This window comes from Camelus ferus, chromosome 17 (genome assembly GCF_009834535.1).
Source record: "Camelus ferus isolate YT-003-E chromosome 17, BCGSAC_Cfer_1.0, whole genome shotgun sequence".
In the NCBI taxonomy this organism is placed as follows: domain Eukaryota; kingdom Metazoa; phylum Chordata; class Mammalia; order Artiodactyla; family Camelidae; genus Camelus; species Camelus ferus.
The window spans coordinates 15454481-15475263 of record NC_045712.1 but is presented as its reverse complement, the minus strand read 5'-3'; the positions used below and the strand labels follow the sequence as shown (position 1 = coordinate 15475263).

The 20783-nt window shown below is 43.8% G+C and overlaps 1 protein-coding gene across 12 annotated transcripts in view; it reads right to left on the bottom strand.

Moving 5' to 3' along the window:
- Positions 1-20783, bottom strand: part of CADPS (calcium dependent secretion activator) — a 416509-nt gene that overhangs the window by 240247 nt on the left and 155479 nt on the right. The window lies entirely within an intron of this gene.

The following is a 20783-nucleotide window of genomic DNA, read 5'->3' as shown; positions in this document are numbered from 1 at the left end:
TCCTAACGAGGGCCTGATGCAGCTTTTGCGTTTTGGGGTCGATTGAAGAAAGTGTTTACAGGGCAGACACGCAAGGAGGGAGATGGTAATACAACTGTTAGTAATGAATGGAGCAAACATAGTCAATATCCATAGAGTCGTCATGACACACATCCTGCTGCTCTCGCACCCCTGGACCATGGAAGATTAGTCAATTACTGCATCCTCCCTCTCTGAGCCCTGAGACCTACTCGACCAGCCCTCCAGACGGCTGCTACCTCTCGGTTGGTGTTGATATCTAGGTTGAAATCCACCCTTGCCTTCTCTGATGGGTCGGCAGTGCCCTAACTTCTCTAGTTTCAGTTTTCCCATCTATAGCATCAAGGGGTTGGTTATGTAATCTCATCATTCCTTTCACATCTCCCTATAAATCCATGAAAGATATTGGCAAATACTTCTGTAAAAGGCCGTACAATGAATACTCCAGCCTTTGAGGGCCATGAGATCGCCGTTGCAATGACTCAGCTCTTCCAATGAAGTGTGAAAACAGACATGGACAACATGTCAATGAATGAGCAATGCTGTGTTCCAGTACAATTTTATGTACAACAGGTGGTGGGCCATTCCTGTTCATCCCTGTTCTATGAATTGAAGTTCTCTCTTTATTTTCAAACAAGGGCAGCATTATCCTTCAAACTGTAATGGATTCTGCTTTGTTCAGTGATTTACAATGTATTTATCACAGAAAAGTTTAATGAGTAGGGAACAGTGACATTCAAATAAAGTGCTCTGTTCTTCTTTTCAGAACATACTGACTCACAACAAAAAAGTATGATATAGATGAACTTGTTTACAAAACAGAAATAGACTCACAGACATAGAAAACAGATTTATGGATACCAAAGCGGGGAAGGGGAGTGATAAATAGGAATTTGGGATTAACAAATACACACTATGATATATAAAATAGATAAACAACAAGGTCCTACTGTATAGCACAGGGAACTACATTCAGTGTCTTGTAATAACCTATGATGAAAAAGAAAATGAAAAGAATATACATGTGTGCATATAACTGAATTACTATGTTGTACACCAGAAATTAACACAGCATTATAAATCAACTATACTTCAATTAAATTTTTTAAAAAGCAGATTACAAAATAAATGAATTCTCTAAGTCCCTATTTTTTAAGTCATTTTTATTCAGAAATTTGAAAATGAAAACCCAGCTCCATGCAAAAAAAGAATCTCATCTATCCTATGAAATGATTTAGAAAAGAAGTTACTTCTAATACGATGTAAATAAGAACACCGGACAATTTATGGTCATAGTTTTGAAGCATCATGAGTAGTTTGATTTGTTTTATAAAACAAATGAAAATCTCTCTGGCTTTATGCAGGGCATCTTTATCACTCTGATCAATTCAGGAGGTGCTTTATCTTTTCTTTTCCACAGTTTCGATGAGCAGGACTGTTTTCTAGCTCATAAAGATTGGATTGAGACTTTGCACCATATATTTGAAGGTAGAATTTCCCAAAGGGTGTTCTGCTGAGCAATTTTATTAGATACTCCAGAAGAAAGGGTTCAGAAGAGCTCCGAAAGAATGGTCAGAAACATTTGGACAATGCTGTGTCGAATTGCACAAAGTCTCTGAGAAGTTCTGCGGTAAGGAAATCTATTAGACTTTGATCAATTCAACCATTATTTAATTTAAAATTAATTTTTTTTTGCATAATGCCCAGAGAACAAGAGTTGGAATTTCTGTTCTAAATATAAAAGGAGAACCCCCGGAAAGGAGTCACAACACTCACCGGTGGTCCATCCATCACCATTTGCCAATAGGCATATGCAGGATACACGATATTCTCAGTGCTGTTTTTAAGCTCCAATGAACTGTATTTTATTCTGTTCCCTTGGAAGCTGAAGAATTCTTCAGCTCTGGGTGCGAACCCACAGGGAACACTCAGAAATGTTCCAAATACAGATGCAAAGAAGACATCTGACTACTTCACTAGGAAGCAGCAAAACGATTTGGTTAGGGGCTAGAGCTGGGATTCTGTCAGAAGATGTGGTGCCCGCAGGGGTTAAAACTGAAAAACAAAAAACACAGCTCAACGGAACCACCCCCGTTACGAAGTTCCTCAAGGTGTCTGAGTTCTCCCACTGGCCTCATTGAGTACAACTAGAAATAGCAAAGACTGAAGATGAGCAGGCTGAGTCTACACTAAGTTTCATTCATTCATTCATTGGTTCACTTCCTTATTCATTCATCCAATGTTTATGGCGTGTCCTGCAATGCAAGACACTGCAACACAGAAAGGAACAAGACGGACTCGGTCCCTGCCTCCATGAAGCTTAAATCTAACAAGAACAGGAATGGTTATTTGAATAATTTGGGCACAAAAGGGAGGGGGTTAGCATTTACTGATGCCTATTTCAAGACCACGTACTGTGGGACCTGTTTTAAGACCTCTTTGAAGTGGTGTCCCAAGGTGTCCGAAGAAGTAGATGGGAACATGCATTCTCCCAGGAAAAGGATTCTGGGGTCCAGAAACACTCCTCCCTCCTGAAAATTCATAATACCTATGATCATAATTAAGAATTAAACAAATTCCAGAGTAAATAAGCCTATTTAACTGCATTTAACTGTTGTCTTGTACACAACTGTTTCACCGAAAATAAGAATTCCACAGAACAGGAAATTCCATGAGAAACAACTTTATGAGGTCATTACCAGTATTATCCCCATTTTACAGATGAGGAAACTGAGTCTCTGTCAGGTTCAGGAATATGGGAAGGTGGCCTGCACCATTTGAAATGGAGTCTGCCCTGCCTCAAACAGGAACTCTTTCGTTCTGCTTTATGTTGACTTTCTTCTTTAATGCGTTGTTTTGTTTTTCTCATTGGCCCCGACAATTAACTCAGCACCCCTACTTTGTTCAATTTAATACAGAGAGCCACCACCGCAGGTGCCGAGAAATGTCTACACCCCTCCCAGTCTCCTGTCATAACTGATTTCTTCTGGGGAGGCTATAGCAGCCAGAGCCCTCCCTAAGAAATGACAGCAATGGCATGTTCTTATCCTGGCTCTGCCGCTTTGTAGCTATGTGACCTTGGGCGAGTTACTCAACCTCTCTGTGCTCAGGTCTCCTCATCTGAATAATCAGGATAATAAGTCTACCAAAGGCGATCATGATGATCCACTGAGACCACGGATATAAAGCGCCCTGCCCAGTGCCTGACATGCAGCAAACCCTTAGGAAACGGTGTTTGTATTATTAGATCAGCCCACGCTGGCTGTATTTCTGACATGGGCCACAAAGGGGCATCAAAGATTCAGATGAGAAGGTGCTAGATGGGGTAGTGTCCCTCCCCGGTGTGGCTGTGGGGTCTTGGTCTGATAGTCTGTGTCCCAGAAGGGGAGGTGATCAGGGGCTTCCATCTCTCAACGAGTTTCCTTGGCTTCTCAGTGTATCCCACCTCCTCCCGGGTCAAGTCCTTGGCTCTATTAGACTTTAATTAGCAGGAGTGACCAGAAGGCGGACACTGCTGCCTGAGAGCTAATGATCTGAAGGGAGGATGGTAATGGAAATGAAACCAAAACTCCCTAACATAGCCTGGTGTCAGAAAGAAGGCGCACCTCCATCAGAAAGCTTGACAGCCTGGCTGTATGAACCCCCCACCCCCCATAATAAAGAGAAATCAAGTAATTGCCTCTCAAGTGCTGGAAAGAAAAAGCCAGAGAGTGAGCTTCCATGGAAACGAGGTTCTGTTTACTGTGCTGGTCTTTTTCCACTGGAGAAACATCAGCTGGTGAACCAGACCAAGGGCAAACCTTTCCCGTCGACAGCTCATTAGGGTTAGAATACGTACATGTGCATGAAGGCCTTTTACCCAATTAGCCAAATAATCTTCCTACTAGCGGAGGTCAGACAGAGGCAGCGTGGTCGTTGTGATTTGCCAGCCAAGCCGAGGAAAGTATTGCCCTGGGCTTTTCTTTTAAAGTGATGGAGAACCAAGCTCAGTACCATCTTAGCGCAGACAGCTATCACCCAAGCCCATCCCGAGGTGTGGGATCCTCTCCACTCAAGACTGTGACTTCCGTCGATGCAGACATGAGAGCTCAGACCAGCATCACTGCCGGGCTGGTTTGCACTGGTGGAAACACTGCGCGGTCGAGGACCCCGCAGAAGGGAGTCTGTACCCTGCGATCCCACTGCCTGGCTGCAGGACCTTGTCAATTCTCTTAACCTCTCTGGGTCTCAGTGTCTTCGACTGCAGAGTGGGGGACCATTTTCTACCCTGCATGGCTACTGAGAGGCCTGAATGAGACCTTGTGCTTCAAGGGAAGGCAGGCTGACTTGGGTCCAAATCTTGGCTCTGCAGTTTCCTTACTCAAAGGGATCGAACAAGTGGCTGAACCTCTCTAAGCCTCAGTGTCTTGTCTGCAGTACTGGGGCTAAGAGAAGACACCTACCCCAGTGTGTTGATAGGAGTGAGTGAGATGATTACGTGTGCACAGCACCATAGTAGGTCCTATGGCTTAGCAACTAGCTTCTAGAATTATCCCTTTTTAGGGTGAACACTCATCAGATGTTAACTCCCCTCCCTGCCCTTTTCAATTTATGAAAGAAACCAGATGCGGGGACGGGGAGCCCTGGAGTAGACGTGAGGTGCCTGGGTTCTGGTCTTGATTTGTCCTTAGCTGGGGGGACCTCAGGCTGAAGTCATGACCTCTCTGTGCACAACTCCTGCATCTTATAGGTGACAAACAATTATGTTCCAGTCTCTGAAAAGCCTAGATGAGCATTTCTCAAAATTATATTCTGGGAGCATCAGTCCAGCAGGTCCTGTTTGAGCACCCCAACACATGCTTAGCATCCCTGGTACCTCGCGGGGTGTCACATACATAGTGGGCTCTGACAACTGCCTGGACAACTAAAGGACTGAGTCAATTAGCTGTGACCCACAGAAGGAAAGTAGCCGCCCACAGTCACACAATCATCCATGAGAGATCTGGGACCAAGTTCCCAACCTGCTAACTTCTAGTTGACTATGTCTCGCTGCTTGGCGGCTGTGTCCTGGGAAGCGCCACTTTCCGCACTTAGGTAAAGACTAAACTTAGCTGGCTTCTGACCAGTCACATTCCTGATAAAGCATCTTTAATTCTGGGCTACGGGGGACCGAGGCAGATGTGCCTGTCAGCAGCTGCAGTGCTAAATCCACCTGCTGACCCGGATTTAGCTCACTCTGTTCTTGTTTCCTCTCCACTTCCAGGCCCCTTGGTGCCCAGGGATTTGTGTCTGAGGAAGAGGAGGCAGCCAAGAGCCCTGCGGAGGAGAGCCGAGGCGCCTCCCATAAAGCACTCCCATCAGCTGGCATGGCCCTCCTTTCCTCCACAGCCCCATGTTTTTCATCCTCCTTCAGAGACAAACTGCTCTGGCGGATGCTGCCTTCCTGCTGCACTGCAGTCTGGAAAGTTACAGCCGGGACAGTGTCGGTTCCCAGCCACGGGGTGTGGTACCCGGGCTCCCGCCTCCAGAACGCACTGAGGTTTGGACTGTGGCTACGTGACCACTGGGTTCAGTGCCTGGCTGCTGCTTCCAAACTCCTCTCCTCCCATCTATCTCCTACAGCCTGTCTCCCTCCCCTCTGCCCACCTCTCCTGTAGAACAAGGTCAGACCTCTCTTGTCCAGGATCAGTTGCTGACTTTCCACTCTGAAGCCAAGCAACAGTGAACAAGTCATTAGATCTCTCCAGGTCTTAACTTGTAATTTTTTCAACTCTGAACTCTGCAATGGGAATAATACTGATAATATGGCCCTCGCAGGACTACTGAGTGGTTAAGTGAGATGGTACATGTACGACACTCAGCAGACTGCCCGAAAACACAGTCATTTTTAACAAACTTCAGGAGTTACTAGCACTTAGCGTTCTGCAGCCTGAGGACTTCATCCTCCCTCCAATTCTGATTCTGATAACACTTAAAGTGGCAGAACAGGCTTCCCCTGCTTGCAGGGAGGAAACCAAGCTTCCAAGATGAAGCAGTTTCAGAGATAGCTGACCCTGCACAGAGGGCATCATCCTAAAAAAATAGAGGATGGATTTTAGAATCAGAAAAATCTGAAGATCAAACCCTATCTTTTGTCACATACTCAGCTGTGTGACCAAGGCCAGGGCACTCAACCTCTCTGAGCATCTGTACCTGTAGCTCTAAAATAATGCCCTCAGAGGGCTATAGTAATGATGACCGTAACAGGTGTCTCCACACTGGAGGGTTCAACACATTATGGGTTTATTGTTACTTCAATTATTACCACTGGGGCCAAATCTGATGAAATGTGCAATCGTGCCTCTGAGTCTTTACCGGGGCTCCGTTCCAGGGTTATTTGTAGAGAAAACAATGAAGTTTGGTGTCCTGTGCACGCTCAATTATATTCTGGGTTTATATTAAAAAAAAAAAAATCACTCAAGCAGCTACAGCCCCATTGGTGGAAGAGTTGAAATGAGATCATGAGTGTCCTTCTTTCCCAGGTCTGAGTTCCTCTCCAGGAGAAGACCTTGAGCAGGTCAAAGTCTCCGTTCTAAAGGATGGGCTTCTCCTTGACTGCAGAAGGCAAGGCTTAGCTCCCAGAGTTTGCCAGCCAATGAGGACAGCCCCTGCATCTGAGTCACCCTTTTAATGTCTTAGCTGGCTTCTGCCAATGCAGTAAATATAACCCAGGAGCTCCAAATGCAGCAGTTCCCTGAGTGAGCAGCTAATACACAAATATACCCTGCACAGAAAACCAACCCATTCCTTTATGATCCTGCAGGGCTCCACCAGTCCCACCCCAACCCCACCCCAGTCCTGCAATGACCTCCTCTCTGCTTTCCCCCACTTCAGATCTGACATATCATGCAGGGTCCGCCTGCTTTCAGGGAAGCCCTCCTTGATGGCTTCCGCCATGTATCAGCTAGCTCTTGTAGGTATCTCAGCCTTCTACGTGTCACATTTTAGACTTCCTTTCCCCGCCGGAATAGTTGCAGGGCACAATGATCAGGGACCCAGAGAACTGGGAAAAGTCGGACCTGGGCTCCAATCTTGGCTCTGCCCCTTACCAGCTCTGTGACACTGGACCATATACTGAACTCTGTCCGCTGCTTCGTCTACAAAGTGGAAGTCCTAACAGTAACAGGGCCAGAAGCAGAGGCTGGTTATGAGAGTAAAAGATTTTACTCCTCAAGCACGTAGCATGCTGCCTTGCATACTGATGTGGGGCCATACAGTCAAGGTTAGAATTTGGTATTACTGAGGACAGAAACTGTGGTTTTTCTCCAGGATCATGGACAAGGCTGTGCTTTTTCACGGATCATCTTAATGATCTTCACGGCTGAGGCTGGGAGGTAGGTGGTCCGTCACCTGCACTGCCCTGAGGACCCAAGAAACCGAAACCATTCAGAGAAAGGAGTGGGCATCGTCCCTCAGAGAAAGGAGTGGGCATCGTCCCTCGGGGGATAGCATGGCAGCCGAAGTCCAGGGTATGGAAGAAGCACATGGTTTTGTGACATGAGGATGCACGGGACCAGGTTGGTTTATTTCCTCTTAACCGTGTAGTCAGATCTTCAATATCGCCTGAATCCATCTATTCTGTTTATCCACCTCCATAAGGCAGGCTGCCACAGTCCCCATCATGGAACACTGACCTGTTCCCCCGCATCCTCTCTGACCGAGCAGTTCTCAACTCTGGCTGCACACCAGAATCACCTGGAGGAGATGAGGGACCCTCCTCATATGCAGGCTGCACCAGGCCACCTAAATCAGGCATCTGGGTTGGGGCCCAGGCATTGGTGTTTTTTTTGTTTTTGTTTTTTTTTTTTCCAGCTATTCAAGTGTTTCCAACGTGCAGCAAAGATTGAAAACCTTTTACCAAAAGCCAGTGCTTCTCAAACTGTGGTGCACTTAAAAATCAACCAGAGAACTTATGAACAAACAAACGTATGGTTACCAGGGGTTGGATGGGGGGGTGGGGTGAGGTGGGAAGGTATCAATTGGGAGCTCAAGATTTGCAAATACTAACTGCTATATATAAAATTAACAACAAGTTTCCACTATATAGCACAGGGAACTATATACAGTATCTTGTAGTAACCTAAGATGAAAAAGAATATGAGAATGAATATATATGTGTATATGTATGACTGAAACATTATGCTGTACACCAGAAATGGACACGTTGTAACAGACTCTACTTCAATTAAACATACACACATAGTTTTGATTCACTAGCTCTGGGGTGAGAATCAAGAATCTGCCCTTCCTGGGAGATGCGGATACTGAGAACCACGCTCTGAGAGAAAGGATGACTCCATGCCCATCTTTTTGGAACACGCATTGGCCCACGTGACTCTCCTGCTTAAGACCCTCCAATAATGCCCCATTCTCCTTGGTGACAGGAATCAGAGATCCCTATCAGAGCTGAGGGAGCACTGCCATCTGGCTCCTGGGCAGCCTTTTCTCCCCGCACACTGTCTTGCCCCTCCAGCCCCAGGTCATTCTGCTCTGCCACCAGGTTCTCAAATGTGACATTTTCATTCATGGCCCCAGGCTGATGCTCCTGCTCTACCTTCCTCTGCCATCTTCATCCAACACTTACCATGAACCCAACTTCCAGCCTCGATGTTGCTCCCTTAGGATCCTTCTTGGCCCCAGCCAAGGTCACTTCTCTCAAGGTCCCCACCACATCTTAAGCCCCCTGTTCTATTGCTCCCATCACATGTGCATTATTTGCTCCAGGTCACGTTCTCTGCAAGAGTATAAATACTTTCAAGACAGGGACCTTGTCTGTATGGTTCACTATAAAACCTCCAGAGACTGACGCATGGTAGGTGTGCAAGATACCTTTGCAGAATTAACTCTGACAGTAACGTCTACTTGGCAGGGCTGTTTTGATGAATTCATGAGACGAGTCTGTTGAAGCACTCAGTGTGGGCTCTGACACTTAATAGGTGCGCAAATCGTGACCTAAACAGCAATCAGAACGCAAATGGCTTAAACTTATCAAATTCCTGTTGAATGTATAACTGAAATTAAGAAGGGACAGATAAATGACGAAAGCGATGTCAATAACAGAAGGATGAACCAATCAAACTCTGGGAGCCCAGTTCCCCCACCTTACTTGGAAACTCGGAATATTAATACTCAACTCATCATTTAAAAATATTCATTAAACACTTGCTTTAGATCAGGCATTGTGCTCTGAGGTGTAAAAGCAGGGCAAACACAGAACTTGCCTTCTCTGAGCTTAGGGTCCACATGAGAGCCAACATATACTGAATACTGAGTATACACTATGGCCTGGCATCTGTTATCGAATATTTCATTCATTGTCTTGTTTACTCCTTGAGATAATTACTATCACTGTTATAGTCAACACTGCTTTATGGATAAGGAAACCGAGGCTCAGAGGGATCAAAGTAACATCTCGAAGAAGTGGGAGAGCTGGGCTATGAATTCAGTTCCCTGTGAACTCAGAGCGTGTGCTTTTAAACAGCTTGCTTCCACGATTCTTTCAAAACCTCAGAAGAAGGCTTACCCCTTCAATGAGTAAAGCATTAGGCAAGTGAAAATTATTATTTTTCTTGTGATGAGCTTTGAATTTAGTTTTTGCTCATTTCTGAAAATCTGTTCAGGCAGCTGATTTGATGGAAAGCGGTCACTTTTTTTCAAAATGCGCCACGGGAGATTTTTGACATGAATATGATAGGAAATAAAATGCCTTTTTGTGCAGTTGAATCTGCTATCTCAGCAGCACTGAATCATAGTGAAAAGTAATTTATAACTGGCAGAAATAATGTGCTCAACAGGAAATCCAGAAGACATCCAATGATGTCTAAAATACTTCTATACATTAATATAATCAAATGCTTTGGCTAAAAATGCCCGCTATTTTAAGAGGAAGTGAAGTTCATTGTCAAATATTGATAAAGCAGTGTAAAAGTTATTCACAAGGTTAAAATGCAATTGAGTTTTCCAGCTTCTGCAATCATGGCTTTAGTGAATCTGTATGTGTACGCAAGTGAGTTTGTGTGTGTGTGTGTGTGTGTGTGTGTGTGTGTGTGTGTGTGTGTGCGTGCATGCATGTATGTAACAGATCTCAAGCAGTGGAAAGCATTCAGAGCTCTCACAGAGCTGCCCGTCAACTAAAATCGAGGTGGTATAATTTCCAGGGTATGTGGTAACTGTCACATGCACCTCTGTTCCCTTTGAGTAGCGTGTACACAAATACAAGACATGCTCAATTTCTAGTCCCAGGCTGATCATTACACAAGTTCCTGGTAGAAATTGGGTCTATTCATAAGTCTACCCACATATATCATTATCTCATTTTGCCTGCCCTGAAGAGTGTGTCTGCCTCGGTGATACCATTGTTCGAAGACAAAAATATTTATAAAGGGTGTGTTTCACCTTGATTAAGACCTGTCAAGAGGAACAGTTAGTTCCTGCTATCAAATCCATAACCAAGGAGATGTATTTTTTATTCGTTATTTTAAAAGCATCTGTGGGCAAGAGAAAGAAGTAGTATTAAAAAAGAGTGAGGTTCCAAATTTTCAACAGATGGGAGAAAAGAAATGATCAAAAAAAAAAAAAAAAAAACCCACCCAAATTACATTGTCGGACTTTATTGAGAACCTCCTTCTTGCAATATTCTGCGTCATGTGCTACAGGTGAGCAAAGGCGCCAGGCTACCGTCTGCTCTGACACACACAATATACTGCCATATGGAAAACAGAAGTAAATATTGAAAAAGTAAATTTGAAAAGGGGAACAAATTCATCAGAAGAGACTAATTTATTCCCTGGTAACAAATTAACCCTGAAGTCCCAGTGGCTTAAGACAATCATGGTTAATTTCTTGCATCCCCCACATGCCCCCATGTGGATTATGGGGGACACTACTCCACAGTGACTCAGGGACCCAGGCAGATGGAAGCACCACCATTTTCTGACTCTGCCACCTCAACATGTGGCGTCCAGGCTCACTGTCCCAGGAGAACACAGAGCAGGGGCAACTCGTAGCCTCTTGGCTGGAACCAGTCACGTGGCCCTAACCTAACTGCAAGGGAAGCTAGAAAATATAAAAGAAGACAAAATACGTTGTGAGCACGACTGTCCCTGCCACAAAAAGCTACCACGGATTCTGATCAAAGTGCTTATCATACAAAATCTATCTTGAGTATCTGGGAATTGCTCGACTCTTTTACCTGACCCGTGTGGGCAATTCAACATCATTTCAAATTAGTGCACGTGGCGTAACATAATTAAATTTGCATCGTGAAAGGCCAATATGGCTGTGGCTTAGAGGAAGGAAATTAAAGAAGTACTCTCCTCGGAGAGAGAAACCTGCAAAGAAACAGCATTTTAACCAAACTGAAACAATCATGATGAAATACACAATTCAGGCACCAAAGAGGTTCAAATCAAGATGGCCCTAAGGTCTCACAACCTAATTTATTTCTAATGTCTTTACAACTGTCCAGGCTAAGAAATCCTCTGAGCAGTAGATCACCATCAAGACAGATGATTTCTCATCTCTCGAAATTTGATTTGCACTTCAGATGTAAGACTAACCCTCTGTGAAACAGTTTTTAAGATTAGACGGTCCATTTGTTGACGTTTGCAAAATCACCTCAGTTGAATTTTCTTAGCAAAAGGAATGCTTTTGAGGGCCTTTAGAGAAAAAAAAAAAAAAAACAACCTTATAGGGATTGTAGCAAATTTCTCCCCACCTCACGAATGAACGTAAAATCTCAAAGAAAAAAAGAATTTCGTCAGGGACTTCAATTAACCACCTTAAAAAAAAAAAAAAAAACCAAGGAAAGTAAATTCACAAGGGGAACTGTGTTTTTTAAAAAGCAATACCAAAATATATGCATCAGGTCAATGCCCTCCTGCCCTTTTGATGCCAGCATTCCTCAACGCAGAATTGATTTGCAAAACGATGACTTCCAGCAAGACATTTGTTGTAGTCTAAAGCAGCAGAGTGGAAAAACGCATTTTTGAGAAATGGTTTTAACATGAAGTGAAACCCAAATGCTTTTCAAGTTGATAGCTCTGCTAGTGCCTGACAGAAAATAGGTGTTCAATACATATTTATTGAGTGATTGCCCTATGAATAGTTTATCCTCCATGGAACAGGGAACCCTCAGTATTCTAAAGCTGATCTACATGTTTTTTAAATGCAAAAAATTATTCTCTATGAGATGACCGAATCAGCTGCCTTTTTATTTGATTAACATTTGATTTGATTTTAAAAATGGAGAGATGATACAGCACAGCGAATATAGCCAATATTTTATAATAACTGTAAATGGAGTCTAACCTTTAAACATTGTGAATCGTTTTGTTGTATGCCTGAAACTTACATCCTATAGCAAATCCATTATACTTTAATAAAAAAATTTTAATTAATAAAAGGTGTAAACATTCTATTTTCACGACTTGGAGTAAATGACACGTTTTTACAAGTCTATTCCTTTGTTTTCTCTGAAATAAACACCTTTTGAAAATGAACAGAAAAAAGAAAGGGAGAAATGGAGAAGAATTGGGGTTGGAGAAAATGAGATGCTTAAAGAGACATGGAAATCCTTTACCACGTTGAAAGGATTGTCCAGAGATTATTATCATTTGTTTTTGTTGTTGACGATGTTTTACCTGCTTTTAAGTCCTGCAGGCATTCTGCTGACATTTTAGCAAAATGTATACTCCTCTAATTTCTTACTATGAAATTCTGCCTGAGTGATATCCAATCACGGTGCCACAGACCCCTGCTGGTTTCAGACGGTGTTTAATGGATTCTGTCTCTACAGTTTGATATGTGCAGTTGAGTTGGAAAATGGCTGATTAAAAAATTTAGAGCCAACATATGCAGCCAGCCTGCACGGAACAAGATAAAGCCCTGGGTGACAGCCTGTGGCTTTGATGTAGGACAGTTGGAAGGGATCCCATGCTGCTGATAGCAAGTCAGGCTGCAGCACCCAACGAGGAAAAAAATTCTGAAAAATTCATAAGCTTCTCTATCATTAAAAGTTAATCTCTAAGTCAACAAGCACTGGCAATTTATACTGGCCAGCACTGGGGAACAGCCAAGGACTGGAGCTATCCCTCCCTCTGCAAACCTTTCTGAAACGATTAATTTCACAGCAATCTTCAGTTTCTTGTCATAAAAGCAGGGCTGCAGAAATTCAGGAGACAATCCTCAACACACACCATGATATTAACCGTCATAATTTATAAGATGAAGGTGTCAGGTCCCTCCTTAACCGCAAGTTTCTGAAAAATGGTCCAGATTTGAAAGAGACCAGGTTGGGATTTTTCTTAAAAAATTGTGATCTTTATACGCCAGTGCTTAACCAGGTGGAGTAGGGTTGGTGATTTCTGGCCCCTTCACTAGGGGACATTGGGTAAAGCTTGGAGACATTTTTGGTTGTCACAACTGAAGGAGAGAGTGCGACTGGCATCTAGTGTGTAAGAGGCTAAGGATGCTGCTAAGCATCCTACAAGACCCAGGACAGCCCCGACAACAAAGAATTATCCAGCCCCAAACGTCAATAGTCCTGAGGTGGAGAAGCCCTGCTGTAGACGCTGACCTCGGGCAAGCAAGCTGTTTGCCCTGACAACATTTGATGACGGGGGCCAAGAGAACGCAGCTAAACTGACAAGGAGGCTTAACTTCATCATGTTACTCCTCTAGCTGGTCAGCTTTTCCCAATATTACCAGCTGGGCTGGGATCAGAAATAATTTGAGGAAAGAGGGAGATAAGAATGGGAATTTTGGTAGTTCATGCTGTGGTTAAAAAATTTGTTTGAGAAGATGCCAGGCTTACAAAAATAATCTGGGCAGGTATTTGTGGAACCCTGCTTTAGAGGTTACTGCATTGCAGTGTGTGTAGGACAGGGGCAAGGAGAGGGGATCAGGTGGGGATTCCAGCACTGGAACCTCGAATGAGTGTTTGGAGTGTATCAGCCTCACAGTGTTCAGTGTATGTTCCAGGAGAAAGCTGAGCGGGGTCCCTGGATGCATACAATCTTCTCTAACATTCTGTCAAGTGTACAGTGACTGTAACATACTCATAATCCAGGACCCCAACCTGTCACTCAGAGGGAAAGGGTGACCCAAACATACAACCACCACTCCTTGATTTAAAAGCCTGAGCTGACTCCTAGAATTGAATCAGAGCCCAAGACATAAGAAACCCAGGGTAGGATGGAAGCACAGGTAAGGAGGACAATGTGTGGGTAGGTGAATCTTCAATCCCTTTAGACGAACTCATCTTAACATCAAAGTAGAAACCCCCCTACTCCATTTCAATCAGGCAAAAGATTTTCCTCTCCTTCCTCACTAAGTTCCATTTTCAGTTCTCCTTTTAGGTTTCCCAATGTCACTATTTCATAAGGAAGGGAAAAAAAATTAAAGCTTGATTCTAACATCTGTGTTTCTCGGGATTCTTCCACTGAAATGAGAAACCACACTAATCTCGTACAGAAGAAAGAGCTTGCATCGAATTCATTTTTTTTTAACCAAAGAATATCGTAAGCCAGTTTCTCTTCTCTGATAAGACTCACAGTGAGTGGGAAGTTGAGATTCTGGGACCCACCCTTCCCTGGTTAAAACTAAGCATAAATGTCTGCATATTTTTACATATCATTTCTACGTGAACAAAACTGCAAATAAGAAGCACGTTGACCCAAGAAAATGTCTACCATGGGGTACTGAATGGGACTCTTCTTGTTGTTTAGGAATTGGAGACACATGCTTTAGGAGAACATGCACACCCCCCAGGACTTATTATTAAGAGCTGTCCAGCCTGACTTGATGTCCCCGATCATCCTCCCAACACCCTCCCCACTAACCTTGTCCCCATGTCTATGGAAGCAGAAGACTGAGAAAGGAGAGGAGGGAGAATAGTTCCTGGGACATTGGTCTAGGGGCGATTGAAATGGCTTTTCTTTATACTCCCTGGGGAGCTACCTGCTGCTTCTCCTTTAAGAAAATAACTTGGAGAGACTAGCGTACCTGCAAAGAAGAGGGACATCTCATTTTTTCTGTCCACCTTGCAACCAGTTGGCTGATCTCTATCTAGCTGAGCAGATCTAAAACACAAAGAGAACTGGAGGAAGACAGCAGGGTGGTGGGGGGAGCATCTGTGGTCTAGTTTCACTACGACTATTTGGTGTGGCAAAGATGCATGGGTTTCTTATGGGCCAAGGGCACACAAAGGAAGACAGCCGAGCTAAAGCCATCTTGATGTAATGTTGTCCTAGAAAGCGGATGCTGACCCAGGGAACCCCAGCCACAGGGGGCCCTGGAACGGAGTCCCAGAGGTGAGAAGTGAGGTGTGGCCAGGAGACAGCAAGTTCCTGAAGAAGGTCTCTCTTATGCAAACACAGCTCTGCATGACTAGGATCTCCCGGGCTACAGAGCCCACCTCACATGTGCTGTTGCCCTGTCTAGAATGCACCTGCTGCCCTCTACCCTAAGGTCACCCCTGCCATCCTTCATCTTTAGGGCAGGCTTTCCACCACATCCTGACTTGCAGACTCCTTTCCCGAAGGCTCTCATAAAACCACGCACCCATCACCATGGAACCCAAGTTAGTTTGCAGTTGTACATCCATTAGTGTAATTGTCGATCGATGTCTGTTACCCATTTGACTGTATGTCCATTGTTTTGGCTCAACATGATAACCTTAGAGACGGGCACAGAGCCTGGCCTGTTGGGGGTTTAATCAATTCCTGAGGACAGAACGAAGGAAAGGAACCTTCTGTTTGGAGCCCTCCTGATGACGCCTCACAGCACTTGTCACTGTAGGACTTGTATTATCATTATTTGCACACACATCTAATGCTCCTATGAGACTAGAAACTTCAGAGGGCAGTAACTGTATCTGGTTTCTCTTCTGATCTTTGATGGAATGTTGAAGAAAGAAATAAATGGTGGGCAAGACTTTTGCTGTCTGACATGATCAAAAATCTACAATGGATTCTTGTCATTCAAACCTTACCCTCAAAGTCCCCTATAAAAATCTTGTTTTGAAGAACTCTGATTCTTCCATCACTGACTCAAGAGCTTCACCACATCTCCATGATCTCTAAGATTTCCCCTTCTTTATTCTGAATTCCGTTCCAGGATGACTTATGCAATAGGGCGGGAGGAGCAAAGGATGCTGGGTGTGGATGAAACAGAGAGAGGAGTGACACTTTGGGTCTTTTTATTTTCAGAGGACCTTAGTGGGGGTGAAATCGTATCGAAAGAGACATACCATGTTTGCACCTGTAGAGGAATTAGAGAGTATTTATTGCAGGGCTGCCTTAACAACTAGCAAATTCAAAGGCAATAAGAAAATAACCAGAAGTTACAATAGTGAGCTATTTCCGGCAGCACAAGGGATGAAGTCAATTCGCAAAGGGGGAGACTTCCTTCTTTAATAATTGAAATCTTATTTCACAGTCCACAGATTTCATGGCTGTGCCTTGATACCACAGTAACAGTATTTCTGGAATCAAGGAAAGAACTCAGATTTTTACTTTTTTTTACATTAACGATAAGTGCAGGAGCTTATTTTTTCACTGTTCTATTTTAGCATAGGGATCCTATACTCCTAGGAAACTAGCAAATCACTAAATGACTGGAAAATGCCAGGATGGACACGCTCAATCTCAGGTATGTGAGATGCTTAAGTCCTAAAGGTGTTTAATTGAGAATCCTTGCAAGGAAGCCCCGAGCACCGGAGATGCCAGCTCTTCATAACTGCTGTGTGCACTGCCTCTGCAAGCACTGGTTTCCCACTCTAAATGTTACTGTTTCAGAAATCATCTCCAAAACCTGTTACTGTCCAGCAAGTCCTAAGATTTCCAAACTAGTCCGTTTTTAACACTCTCCCTCATTTGACTATTCAACAGAGTGGAAAGCTGAGAAGTCAGGAAACTAGGTTAGCATTTCAAAATTCTTATTTAAGAGATCTGGCTCTCTGGGGGAAAAAAAAGGTTCTAAAAGAGATGATTACAGAGGCAGTGATCCTTTCCTTTCCCATTTGCTTCTTTCCACAAATATATATTAAACATAGACTGTGCCAGGCAATGTGCTAGGTGTTACACATACAGTGATGAGCATAAATGAACCAAGTCATCCTTCCCTCACGGGATTTCTCACTTAGGGAAGGATGCCGACATTTATCAAATAAACACGCACATTCGCGTAAACTTACAAACAGATCTTTGTTCCAAAGGGTTAGAGCAAGATACAGTGAAAGAAGTCTGACCCAGGAGCTATCAACTGACAACTAACGATACGTAGAGATTAACCAGGCAAAAAATGAAGTACGTTCTGACAGGCATCGTATAGTCAATCCTTTGTATGTGTGGGTTTCCCGACTGTGAATCTAACCAACCACGAATCCAATCATTGTTGGTTGAATCTGCAGAAACTCATGGATACGGAGGGCTCACTGTATTCTCTGCGCCATTTGACACAAGGGACTTAGCATCTGAGGATTTTGGTATCTGTGCGGGCTCTGAGAAACAATCCCCTGTGGATACTGAGGGATGACTGTATGTGTAAAGGGCCTGGGGCAGGAGGGAATGTAGAAACCGGCCAGTGTGGCTGGAGTACAGGGCGAGAGGGAGAGTGATACAGAATAAGGCTGGAGTTATAGACAGGGGTGGAGCCATGCCTGGGGTCATGGAGAGGCTGTGCACAGGGTCTTGAAGGTCAGGGGAGGGCTATTCATCTTTATCCTAGAAGCAGCAGGAAGCCACTGAAAGATTTAAAGCTGAAAGGTAGGGTGGGAAATGTGGGGAGGAGGGATGAGAAGCTCTGATTAGCATTTCATATGGTTCATGGGGAGAATGGGTCAGAGCAGGTAAGGGTAAATCCTGCTGGCGCAGCCAAGTCAGCTGGATATACACCAAGTGCCCACATTAGATGAGGTGCTTCGTTCTGCACACAAACTTATTTGACTGTGACTATAATCGCACAGAGAAGACTTTTAATACTGAAGTAAACTTGCACTTGTAAAATAGTCTGAAATTTACAGAAAAGTCACACATACAGTACAGAGTTCTCATATACCCCACGCCCTATTGCTAATATCTTATATCACCACGACACATTTGTCAAAACCAATGAACCAATATCGATACAATATTATTAACTAAACTTCACAATTTATGTGGATTTCCTTCATCGTTCCCTAACATCCTTTTTCTGGTTCAAATATTCCATCGCCTACCCCTTTGCCTTTTGCTGTCATGTGTCGGACCCCTCCAGGCTGTGACAGTTTCTAAGGCTTCCGTTGCTTTTGATGACCTTGGCAATTTGGAGGAGCAGCAGTCAGGTATTTTGCAGAATGTCCCCATTCAAGTTCTTCTCGTGGACAGACTGGGCTTATGGGTTTTGAGGGGGAAACCACAGATGGGAAGAGTATGTTCTCAGGATACTGTATTGAGGGTGTACGATATCAGCATGACATCAACCTTATCGCCGATATCAACCCTGATCACCTGGCTAAGGTAACGTCTTCCAGGTTCCTCCAGGGTCATTATTTCCCTTCCCTCTCCCCGCTTCACACTGCTCTCTTTGAAAGCAGGCCACCAACTGTAGTCAAACTGATTGGGTAAGTTACGCTCCACCCCCTGAACTATTATCTACAGAAACCACTTGGAATTCTTCTTCATGGGAGATCTGTCTCCTGTTTGTCTCTTCTCCATTTACTCATTCATTTATTTACTTAAGTTATTTATTTATTACAGCATGGACTTAAGGAGGCTTACACGTTACACTATAACAACCCAGTGTGTTATTTAATTTGTTACTCTAATTGTTACAGATTTGGCCATTGGGAATTCTTTCCATTGGTTCCTATACCCCTTTTATATATATATATACACACGCCCAGTATCCTGGCTTTTTTTTTTTTTTTTGAGCACCTCTTACATTTTGGCACTACATGATATTCCAGGTTCATCAAGCTTACTGACTACCCCAGTCCTAGAATTCATCATTTTTCCAAGGAGCCCTCGTTCCTTTTACGACAGAATGGTATGAGAAACCAAGATCTGGGCACTGAATGTGCTCACGGCTGCTGGGGAAAGGATTTTTATCCTCAATTCAGATGAGGACACTGATGGTTAGAGAGTGTAAGTGACTTGCCCAAGTGAAGGACACAGCCAAGATTCAACCAAACATCCTTTCCTCCATTGTCCTTTGTTAAGAATGCTCCAGACCTCATTCTGTACCATTTCCCTAGGTGGCCCATGCACTTCGGGGGAAGCGGAGCCTATCCTCAGCTCCAGGTGAGTGTCCCCTCTGTCTTAAGCCATTCAGCAGATCCCATGCACCCGGTCACACTGATTGGCTCATGGATGGGATACTTTTGCATAAAGTAAATGCGCCAGTCACCTGCAAGATGACATTTTCTAGAGGGTTTCTGGCTCAGAGGCTTTTTCACTCTTCTGTGAGAGCTGCTGCGGGAAAATACTCTCTTCCTGCTGCTGTGAAGGGAAATGTGAGAAGAGCCGACTGCAGGATAAGACTGTGCAGTGCACTGGGAGGGAAACAAACAAGGCAGAGACTGTCCCTAAACTCCTCATTTCCAATCAAAGTAGGGCCTAAGATCGCACAGAGTTGAAAATTCTGCTACCAATTAAAGACAGTAATTCCCCCATCCATTTACTTATATTTCTAATACAGCTACTTCACTTCCAGAAAAGAAGTAGGTGGTTTCCAACAAGGCATGGATGCAACAAACCTCTATGGGACAAGAATCAGCTGAAAAAACCGGAATGGTCACTTCACTCAAAAACGGAGGCTAAAGAAACTTACTGAAATTGAGCAAAACCAGGACTTTTGATTCCTTACCACTAAAGGAAACAACGAGGAACACAGTGAATTACTTAGCTTTCAGAATCAATTTCAAAGGTGCTAGTCCTGCACTCCTGGGAGGAGCCTGCCAGCGGACAGTTTGCCAAGGGGACACCACACTTCATAACTGTTGATGCCAGTCAGCGTGGTTTCTCAAACAATGCAGGACCATTCAAGGCCACTTCTTACAGTCATTCGCAGTAAAGCCAAGGGTATCAAGTGTAGTTCTATGGTGCTTTCCAAAGAAACTGAAGGTGGGTCGCCCAGATGTGTGGCCTTCTGACGAACTGCCTTGCTACAGGAGGACCTTTCCAAGAATCTCAAGGAATTAAAATCTAGTTAGCGTGCCACTTTTACTAATTCAATCCCAAATTCTTCTCTGATCTTAACTTTCTTCTCCGGATGTTCAGATTCATTACTTAGCCCATCAATTTCGTCTTCCTAAAGAAATCTTTGAATTACCTGACCTTCTCCAATCAGGACGCGTTGTCTTCTGCAACTGATCCATAGAGTTCCTTCTGGGATTCTCCTTTTTACAATCATCTGAGGAGGGAGGATTTCCTTTACTTTTCTCCTGTCCTATGTTGATTCTCCTTTTCCCTTGTCTTAACTATTCCTCTTTCTTGAGTTACTTCCCTGTTTTGTTGGAACACTCCCTTTAGTAGCTTTCTAAGAAACGATGCATGGAACATAATTTTGGGGGAACACATTTCATGTCTGAAAATATGAATTTCTCTCCTCAAACTTGATTGATAGTTTGGGTATGTAGCTTTCTAGACTGGAAACACTGATCTCTAGAAATTTGAAGTCTTCCCTCCCTTGCCTTCTAACTTAGAATGCTTGTCATCAAAAAGCTCAAAATCATTTAAATTACTCAGTTATCCTATCCTATCCTTGTC